Source organism: Pan paniscus, chromosome 5 (assembly GCF_029289425.2).
Source record: "Pan paniscus chromosome 5, NHGRI_mPanPan1-v2.0_pri, whole genome shotgun sequence".
Classification (NCBI taxonomy): domain Eukaryota; kingdom Metazoa; phylum Chordata; class Mammalia; order Primates; family Hominidae; genus Pan; species Pan paniscus.
The window spans coordinates 14778600-14788663 of NC_073254.2; the positions used below are offsets into that span (position 1 = coordinate 14778600).

Consider the following 10064-nt stretch of genomic DNA (forward strand, 5'->3'; position numbering starts at 1 on the left):
CACTGGCCCTTAGGACCCCCATCGCAGGGGGGGAGGCACCCCCAGCGAGGCGGGGTCTCAGAGCCAGCCCCTCTTCCCCCACTGGCTCTTAGGACCCCCATCACAGTGGGGGGAGGCACCCCCAGCGAGACGGGGTCTCAGAGCCAGCCCCTCTTCCCCCACTGGCCCTTAGGACCCCCATCGCAGGGGGGGAGGCACCCCCCACGAGGCAGAGACTGAGAGCCAGCCCCTCTAAGCCTTCTGGCTCTCAGGACCCCCATCATGGGGGGGGAGGCACCCCCCGCAAGGCGGGTACAGAGAGCCAGCCCCTCTAAGCCTTCTGGCTCTTAGGACCCCCATCACGGGGGGGGAGGCACCCCCCGCAAGGCTGGTACAGAGAGCCAGCCCCTCTTCCCCCACTGGCCCTTAGGAACCCCATCGCAAGGGGGGGAGGCACCCCCCGTGAGGCGGGTTCTCAGAGCCAGCCCCTCTTCCCCCATTGGCCCTTAGGACCCCCATCGCAGGGGGGGTAGGCACCCCCAGCGAGGCGGGGTCTCAGAGCCAGCCCCTCTTCCCCCACTGGCCCGTAGGACCCCCATCGCAGGGGGGGGAGGCACCCCCCGCGAGGCGGGGTCTCAGAGCCAGCCCATCTTCCCCCACTGGCTCTTAGGACCCCCATCGCAGTGGGGGGAGGCACCCCCAGCGAGGCGGGGTCTCAGAGCCAGCCCCTCTTCCCCCACTGGCTCTTAGGACCCCCATCGCAGTGGGGGGAGGCACCCCCAGCGAGGCGGGGTGTCAGAGCCAGCCTCTCTTCCCCCGCTGGCTCTGAGGATCCTCCGTGGACTCACAGCCTCTTTAGCATATTGTGAGTAATATCATCTCCCCCTCTGGAGATTAGGATCTCTTTCACAGACGGGTGTACACACTCGGTGTACAGAGGGTGTACACCCGTCTGTGTTGGGAGTAATATCATCCTCTTCCTCCCTGAATAGGAAGAACAGTATCACAGGGGTGTTTCTGCTCCCTGCGATATCGCGTGTCATATCCTCCTCTCCCACGTTGCAATTAGAAGGAATATCAGTGGGGGTGTGTCCACCTGTAGGGAAAAGAAAGAGAGATCAGACTGTCACTGTGTCCATGTAGAAAGGAAAGACATAAGAGACTCCATTTTGAAAAAGACCTGTCCTTTAAACAATTGCTTTGCTGAGATGTTGTTAATTTGTAGCTTTGCCCTAGCCGCTTGGCCCCAGCCACTTTGACCCAACCTGGAGCTCACAAAAACATGTGTTGTATAAAATCAAAGTTTAAGGGATGTAGGGCTGTGCAGGACGTGCCTTGTTTACAAAATGTTTACCAGCAGTATACTTGGTAAAAGTCATCGCCATTCTCTAGTCTCAATAAACCGGGGACACAGTGCACTGTGGAAAGCCGCAGGGACCTCTGCCCTTGAAAGCAGGGTATTGTCCAAGCTTTCTCCCCATGTGATAGTCTGAAATATAGCCTCATGGGATGAGAAAGACCTGACTGTCCCCCAGCCCGACACCCGTAATGGGTCTGTGCTGAGGTGGATTAGTAAAAGAGGGAAGCCTCTTCCAGCTGAGATGGAGGAAGGCCACTATCTCCTGCTTGCCCCTGGGAACTGAATATCTCGGTGTTAAACCCGATTGTACATTCGTTCAACTCTGAGATAGGAGAAAAGCTGCCCTGTGGCGGGAGGCCAGACATGTTTGCAGTAACACTGCCTTGTTCTTCTTTACTCCACTGAGATGTTTGGGTGCAGAGAAACAAATCTGGCTTACGTGCACGTCCAGTCATAGTACCTTCCCTTGAACCTAATTATGACATGGATTCTTTTGCTCACATGTCTTCTGCTGACTCTCTCCTTATCATCACCCTGCTCTCCTACGACATTCCTTTCTGCTAAAATAATGAAAATCATAATCAATAGAAACTGAGGGAACTCAGAGGCTGGTGCCGGTGCAGGTCCTTGGTGTGCTGAGCGCCGGTCCCCTGGACCCACTGTTGTATCTTTACACTTTCTCTCTGTGTCTTATTTCTTTTCTCAGTCTCTCGTCCCACCCAACTAGAAATACTCACAGGTGTGGAGGGGCAGTCCACCACTTCATCCACCTTTTGTCATATTGAAAGTAACATCATCTTCTTCCCTCCAGTATCGTGGGAATAATATCCCTGGGGGGTTTCCACTTTCTGCCATGTATGTAGTCATATCACCCCCTCCGCCGTGGAATATCATTAAGGAACATCTCACACGGGGCTGTATACTTCCTCCGATATTGGGAGTGACATCAACCTCTCGGTCTGTGAATATGAGGAAGAAAATCACAGGGCGGGTGTACACCTCGTGCTCTACGATGGGGAGTCATATCTGTCTGTTATGGGGAGTAATATCATCCTCTCCCTTTCAGGATACTAATAACAATTTAACAGGCTGGGTGAACACAGCCTGCGATGCTGAAATTATCATCCTCTCCCCCTCTTTCTCCCCTGGCTCTTAGGATGCCCATCTCAGCGGAGCGAGCCACCCCCCGCGAGGCGGGGACTGAGCCAGCCCCTCTTCCCCCCTGGCTCTTAGGACCCGCATCGCAGTGGGGGGATGCACCCCTGGCGAGGCGCGGACTTAGAGCCAGCCGCTCTTCCCCCCCTGGCTCTTGGGACCCCCATCGCAGGGGGGGAGGCACCCCCTCGTGGCGGGGACTGAGAGCCAGCCCCTCTTCCCTCCATTTCTCTTAGGACCCCCATCGCAGGGGGGGAGGCACCCCCCGCGAGGCGGGGACTGAGAGCCAGCCGCTCTTTCCCCCCTGGCTCTTAGGACCCCCATCGCAGGGAGGGGAGGCACCCCCCGCGAGGCGGTGACTGAGAGCCAGCCCTTCTTCCTCGCCCAACTCTGAGGATCCCCATCACACGAGGGAGGCACACCCCGCGAGGCGGGGACTGAGAGCCAGCCCTTCTTCCTCGCCCAACTCTGAGGATCCCCATCACACGGGGGAGGCACACCCCGCGAGGCGGGGACTGAGAGCCAGTCCCTCTTCCCCCCCTGGCTTATGACCCCCATCAAGGATTCTAAGACCCTTAGGACCGACCTGGAGGGCTGTGGGTATTAGGTGTCCAAGAAGAAAACTCAGATCTGCCGACGACCGCAGGTAGCTTACTTGGGATTTACTATTCGACAGGTGTCCGAAAGCAGCCCGGGATCCGAAAGAAAGCAGGTCATTCGCAATCTTCCGGAGCCTAAGGGCAGAAGGCTGGTGAGAGAATTCCTAGGAGCTGTGGGGTTTTGTAGACTGCGGAGCCCAACTTTGCAGTATTAGCCACGCCTTTGTATGACGTCACAAAGGGGGCGGGGACCGGGAACATTTGGAATGGGGATTCCAACAACAGCAAGTCTTTCATGACTTAAAGGAAAAACTTCTGAAAGCCCCAGCCCAGGGGCTAGCGGATCTCACAAAGCCTTTTCCACTGTATGCGTCAGAGAAAAGATGGCAGCTGGACTTTAAACCCAAACTGTGGGGCCCTGGCTGAGGCCGGTGGCCTACCTCTCTAAACAGCTAGACAGGGTTTCTAAAGGATGGCCCCCCTGTTTGAGGGCCTTGGCAGCAACTGCCGTGCTAGTACAAGAAGCAAATCAGCTGACTCTTGGGAAAAACCAGAACATAAAGGCCCCCCAAGCTGTGGTGACTGAAAGCCAGCCCCTCTTCCCCTCCTGGCTCTTAGGACCCCCATCACAGGAAGGGGAGGCACTCCCCGAGAGGCGGGCACTGAGAGCCAGCCCCTCATCCCCCCCTGGCTCTTAGGACCCACATCGCAGGGGGAGGAGGCACCTCCAGCGAGGCGGGGTCTCAGAGCCAGTCCCTCTTCCCCCACTGGCCCTTAGGACCCCCATCGCAGGGGGGGAGGCACCCCCCACGAGGCGGAGACTGAGAGCCAGCCCCTCTAAGCCTTCTGGCTCTTAGGACACCCATCACGGGGGGGGGAGGCACCCCCCGCGAAGCGGGTACAGAGAGCCAGCCCCTCTAAGCCTTCTGGCTCTTAGAAACCCCATCCCGGGGGTGGAGGCACCCCCCGCGAGGCGGGTATAGAGAGCCAGCCCCTCTTCTGCTCCTGGCTCTTAGGACCCCCATCACAGGGGGGAGAGGCACCCACCGAGAGGCGGGTACAGAGAGCCAGCACCCCCCACGAGGCGGAGACTGAGAGCCAGCCCCTCTAAGCATTCTGGCTCTTAGGACCCCCATCACGGGGGGGGGGTGGCACCCCCCGCCAAGCGGGTACAAAGAGCCAGCCCCTCTAAGCCTTCTGGCTCTTAGAAACCCCATCCCGGGGGTGGAGGCACCCCCGCGAGGCGGGTATAGAGAGCCAGCCCCTCTTCTGCTCCTGGCTCTTAGGACCCCCATCACAGGGGGGGGAGGCACCCACCGAGAGGCGGGTACAGAGAGCCAGCCCCCCTTCCCCCACTGGCCCTTAGGACCCCCATCGCAGGGGCGGAGGCAACCCCCGTGAGGCGGGTTCTCAGAGCCAGCCCCTCTTCTCCCACTGGCCCTTAGGACCCCCATCGCAGGGGGGGGAGGCACCCCCAGCGAGGCGGGGTCTCAGAGCCAGCCCCTCTTCCCCCAATGGCCCTTAGGACCCCCATCGCAGGGGGGGGAGGCGCCCCCCACGAGGCGGGTACAGAGAGCCAGCCCCTCTTCTGCTCCTGGCTCTTAGGACCCCCATCACAGGGGGGGAGGCACCCCCCGCGAGGCGGGTACAGAGAGCCAGCCCCTCTTCTGCTCCTGGCTCTTAGGACCCCCATCACAGGGGGGGGAGGCACCCCCCGAGAGGCGGGTACAGAGAGCCAGCCCCCCTTCCCCCACTGGCCCTTAGGACCCCCATCGCAGGGGGGGAGGCACCCCCAGCGAGGCGGGGTCTCAGAGCCAGCCCCTCTTCCCCCACTGGCTCTTAGGACCCCCATCACAGTGGGGGGAGGCACCCCCAGCGAGACGGGGTCTCAGAGCCAGCCCCTCTTCCCCCACTGGCCCTTAGGACCCCCATCGCAGGGGGGGAGGCACCCCCCACGAGGCAGAGACTGAGAGCCAGCCCCTCTAAGCCTTCTGGCTCTCAGGACCCCCATCATGGGGGGGGAGGCACCCCCCGCAAGGCGGGTACAGAGAGCCAGCCCCTCTAAGCCTTCTGGCTCTTAGGACCCCCATCACGGGGGGGGAGGCACCCCCCGCAAGGCTGGTACAGAGAGCCAGCCCCTCTTCCCCCACTGGCCCTTAGGAACCCCATCGCAAGGGGGGGAGGCACCCCCCGTGAGGCGGGTTCTCAGAGCCAGCCCCTCTTCCCCCATTGGCCCTTAGGACCCCCATCGCAGGGGGGGTAGGCACCCCCAGCGAGGCGGGGTCTCAGAGCCAGCCCCTCTTCCCCCACTGGCCCGTAGGACCCCCATCGCAGGGGGGGGAGGCACCCCCCGCGAGGCGGGGTCTCAGAGCCAGCCCATCTTCCCCCACTGGCTCTTAGGACCCCCATCGCAGTGGGGGGAGGCACCCCCAGCGAGGCGGGGTCTCAGAGCCAGCCCCTCTTCCCCCACTGGCTCTTAGGACCCCCATCGCAGTGGGGGGAGGCACCCCCAGCGAGGCGGGGTGTCAGAGCCAGCCTCTCTTCCCCCGCTGGCTCTGAGGATCCTCCGTGGACTCACAGCCTCTTTAGCATATTGTGAGTAATATCATCTCCCCCTCTGGAGATTAGGATCTCTTTCACAGACGGGTGTACACACTCGGTGTACAGAGGGTGTACACCCGTCTGTGTTGGGAGTAATATCATCCTCTTCCTCCCTGAATAGGAAGAACAGTATCACAGGGGTGTTTCTGCTCCCTGCGATATCGCGTGTCATATCCTCCTCTCCCACGTTGCAATTAGAAGGAATATCAGTGGGGGTGTGTCCACCTGTAGGGAAAAGAAAGAGAGATCAGACTGTCACTGTGTCCATGTAGAAAGGAAAGACATAAGAGACTCCATTTTGAAAAAGACCTGTCCTTTAAACAATTGCTTTGCTGAGATGTTGTTAATTTGTAGCTTTGCCCTAGCCGCTTGGCCCCAGCCACTTTGACCCAACCTGGAGCTCACAAAAACATGTGTTGTATAAAATCAAAGTTTAAGGGATGTAGGGCTGTGCAGGACGTGCCTTGTTTACAAAATGTTTACCAGCAGTATACTTGGTAAAAGTCATCGCCATTCTCTAGTCTCAATAAACCGGGGACACAGTGCACTGTGGAAAGCCGCAGGGACCTCTGCCCTTGAAAGCAGGGTATTGTCCAGGCTTTCTCCCCATGTGATAGTCTGAAATATAGCCTCATGGGATGAGAAAGACCTGACTGTCCCCCAGCCCGACACCCGTAATGGGTCTGTGCTGAGGTGGATTAGTAAAAGAGGGAAGCCTCTTCCAGCTGAGATGGAGGAAGGCCACTATCTCCTGCTTGCCCCTGGGAACTGAATATCTCGGTGTTAAACCCGATTGTACATTCGTTCAACTCTGAGATAGGAGAAAAGCTGCCCTGTGGCGGGAGGCCAGACATGTTTGCAGTAACACTGCCTTGTTCTTCTTTACTCCACTGAGATGTTTGGGTGGAGAGAAACAAATCTGGCTTACGTGCACGTCCAGTCATAGTACCTTCCCTTGAACCTAATTATGACATGGATTCTTTTGCTCACATGTCTTCTGCTGACTCTCTCCTTATCATCACCCTGCTCTCCTACGACATTCCTTTCTGCTAAAATAATGAAAATCATAATCAATAGAAACTGAGGGAACTCAGAGGCTGGTGCCGGTGCAGGTCCTTGGTGTGCTGAGCGCCGGTCCCCTGGACCCACTGTTGTATCTTTACACTTTCTCTCTGTGTCTTATTTCTTTTCTCAGTCTCTCGTCCCACCCAACTAGAAATACTCACAGGTGTGGAGGGGCAGTCCACCACTTCATCCACCTTCTGTCATATTGAAAGTAACATCATCTTCTTCCCTCCAGGATCGTGGGAATAATATCCCTGGGGGGTTTCCACTTTCTGCCATGTATGTAGTCATATCACCCCCTCCGCCGTGGAATATCATTAAGGAACATCTCACACGGGGCTGTATACTTCCTCCGATATTGGGAGTGACATCAACCTCTCGGTCTGTGAATATGAGGAAGAAAATCACAGGGCGGGTGTACACCTCGTGCTCTACGATGGGGAGTCATATCTGTCTGTTATGGGGAGTAATATCATCCTCTCCCTTTCAGGATACTAATAACAATTTAACAGGCTGGGTGAACACAGCCTGCGATGCTGAAATTATCATCATCCTCTCCCCCTCTTCCTCCCCTGGCTGTTAGGATGCCCATCTCAGGGGAGCGAGCCACCACCCGCGAGGCGGGGACTGAGCCAGCCCCTGTTCCCCCCCTGGCTCTTAGGATCTGTATCGCGAGGGGGGGAGGCACCCCCTGCGCGGCGGGGACTGAAAGCCAGCCCCTCTTCCCCCCATGGCTCTTAGGACCCCCATCGCTGTGGGGGGGATGCACCCCCGGCGCGGAGGGGACTGGGAGCCAACCCCTCTTCCCTGCCTGGCTCTTCAAACCCCCATCGCAGGGTAGCATGGCACTCCCCGCGAGGCGGGGACTGAGATCCAGACCCTCTTACCCCCGAGGCTCTTAGGACCCCCATCGCAGGAGGGGGAGGCACCCCCCGCGAGGCGTGTACTGAGAGCCAGCCGCTCTTTTGCCCCTGGCTCTCAGGACCCCCATCGCAGGGGGGCGAGGCGCCCCCCACGAGGAGGGGACTGAGAGCCAGCCGCTCTTTCCCCCCTGGCTCTTAGGACCCCCATCGCAGTGAGGGGAGGCACCCCCCGCAAGCGGGGGACTGAGAGACAGCCCCTCTTCCTCCTGGGCCCTTAGGACCCCCATCGCAGGGGGAGGAGGCACCCCCGGCGAGGCGGGGACTGAGAGCCAACCCCTCTTCCCCCTCTGGCTCTGAGGACCCCCATCGCAGGGGGAGAAGGCACCCCCCCGTGAGGCGGGTACTGAGAGCCAGCCCCTCTAAGCCTTCTGGCTCTTAAGACCCCCATCACAGGGCAGGGAGGCACCCCGCGCGAGGCGGGTACACTAAGCCAGCCCCTGTTCCGCTCCTGGCTCTTAGGACCCCCATCGAAAGGGGGGGAGGCACCCTCCACGAGGCGGGGACTGAGAGCCAGCCCCTCTTCCCCCCCTGGCTCTTAGGACCCCCATCGCAGTGAGTGGAGGCACCCCCAGCGAGGCATGGTCTCAGAGCCAGCCCCTCTTCCCCCACTGGCCTTTAGGACCCCCGTGGCAGGGGGAGGAGGCACCCCCCGTGAGGCGGTGACTGAGAGCCAGCCCTTCTTCCTCGCCCAACTCTGAGGATCCCCATCACACGGGGGAGGCACACCCCGCGAGGCGGGGACTGAGAGCCACTCCCTCTTCCCCCCCTGGCTTATGACCCCCATCGAGGATTCTAAGACCCTTAGGACCGACCTGGAGGGCTGTGGGTATTAGGTGTCCAAGAAGAAAACTCAGATCTGCCGACGACCGCAGGTAGCTTACTTGGGATTTACTATTCGACAGGTGTCCGAAAGCAGCCCGGGATCCGAAAGAAAGCAGGTCATTTGCAATCTACCGGAGCCTAAGGGCAGAAGGCTGGTGAGAGAATTCCTAGGAGCTGTGGGGTTTTGTAGACTGTGGAGCCCAACTTTGCAGTATTAGCCACGCCTTTGTATGATGTCACAAAGGGGGCGGGGACCGGGAACATTTGGAATGGGGATTCCAACAACAGCAAGTCTTTCGTGACTTACAGGAAAAACTTCTGAAAGCCCCAGCCCAGGGGCTAGCGGATCTCACAAAGCCTTTTCCACTGTATGCGTCAGAGAAAAGATGGCAGCTGGACTTTAAACCCAAACTGTGGGGCCCTGGCTGAGGCCGGTGGCCTACCTCTCTAAACAGCTAGACAGGGTTTCTAAAGGATGGCCCCCCTTTTTGAGGGCCTTCACAGCAACTGCCCTGCTAGAACCAGATGCAAATAAGCTTACTCTTGGGCAAAACCAGAACAGAAAGGCCCCCCATGCTGTGGTGACTGAGAGCCAGCCCCGCTTCCCCCCCTGGCTCTTAGGACCCCCATCGCAAGGGTGCGAGGCACTCCCCGCGAGGCGGGGACAGAGAGCCAGCCCCACTTCCCCCACTTGCTCTTAGGACCCCCATCGCAGCGGGGGAAAGACCACCCGCGAGGCAGGGACTGAGAGCCAGCCACTCTTCACCCCCTGGCTTTTAGGACCCCCATTGCAGCACGGGGAGGCATCCCCCGTGAGCCGGGGACTGAGAGCCAGCCCCTCTTCCCCCCTGGCTATTAGGACACCTATCGCAGGGGGGGAGAGGCACCCCTGGCGAGGTGGGGACTGAGAGCCAGCCCCTCTTCCCTTCCTTGCTCTAAGGACCCCCATCGCAGGGGAGGTAGCCACCCCCCGCGAGGCGGGGAATGAGAGCCTGCCCCTCTTACCCCCCTGGCTCTTTGGATCCCCATCGCCTGGTGGGGAGGCACCCCCGCGAGGCTGGGACTGAGAACCAGCCCCTCATCCCCCACTGGCTCTTAGGACCCCCATCCCGGAGCGGGGAGGCACCCCCGCGAGACAGGGACTGACAGCCAGCTCCTTTCCCCCCCTGGCTCTTAGGACCCCCATCGCAGGGGGAGGAGGCACCCCCCGCAAGGCGGGGACTGAGAGGCAGCCCCTCTTCCCCCGTGGCTCTTAGGACCCCCATCGCCGGGACCCCCCTTGATGCGGGGTGTACGAGCCAGCCCCTCTTCCCCCCCTGGCTCTTAGGACCCCCATCGCAGGGGGGGAAGGACCACCCGCAAGGCAGTGACTGAGAGCCAGCCCCTCATCCCCCACTGGCTCTTAGGACCCCCATCGCAAGGGGGTGAGACACCCCCCGCGATGTGGGGAGTAATTGCCAGCCCCTCTTCCCTCCCTGGTTTTTAGGATCCGCGGTGGACTCACAGCCTGTTTACGGTATTCGGAGTGATATCATCTCCCCCTCTGGAAATTATAAACTA

General features: G+C 59.8%; 1 pseudogene; it reads right to left on the reverse strand.

Annotated features, from left to right (window-relative positions):
• Nucleotides 1–485: 485 nt before the first annotated feature.
• On the reverse strand, nt 486–8230 carry LOC129398123 (putative uncharacterized protein FLJ45355; annotated as a pseudogene).
• Nucleotides 8231–10064: the final 1834 nt, after the last annotated feature.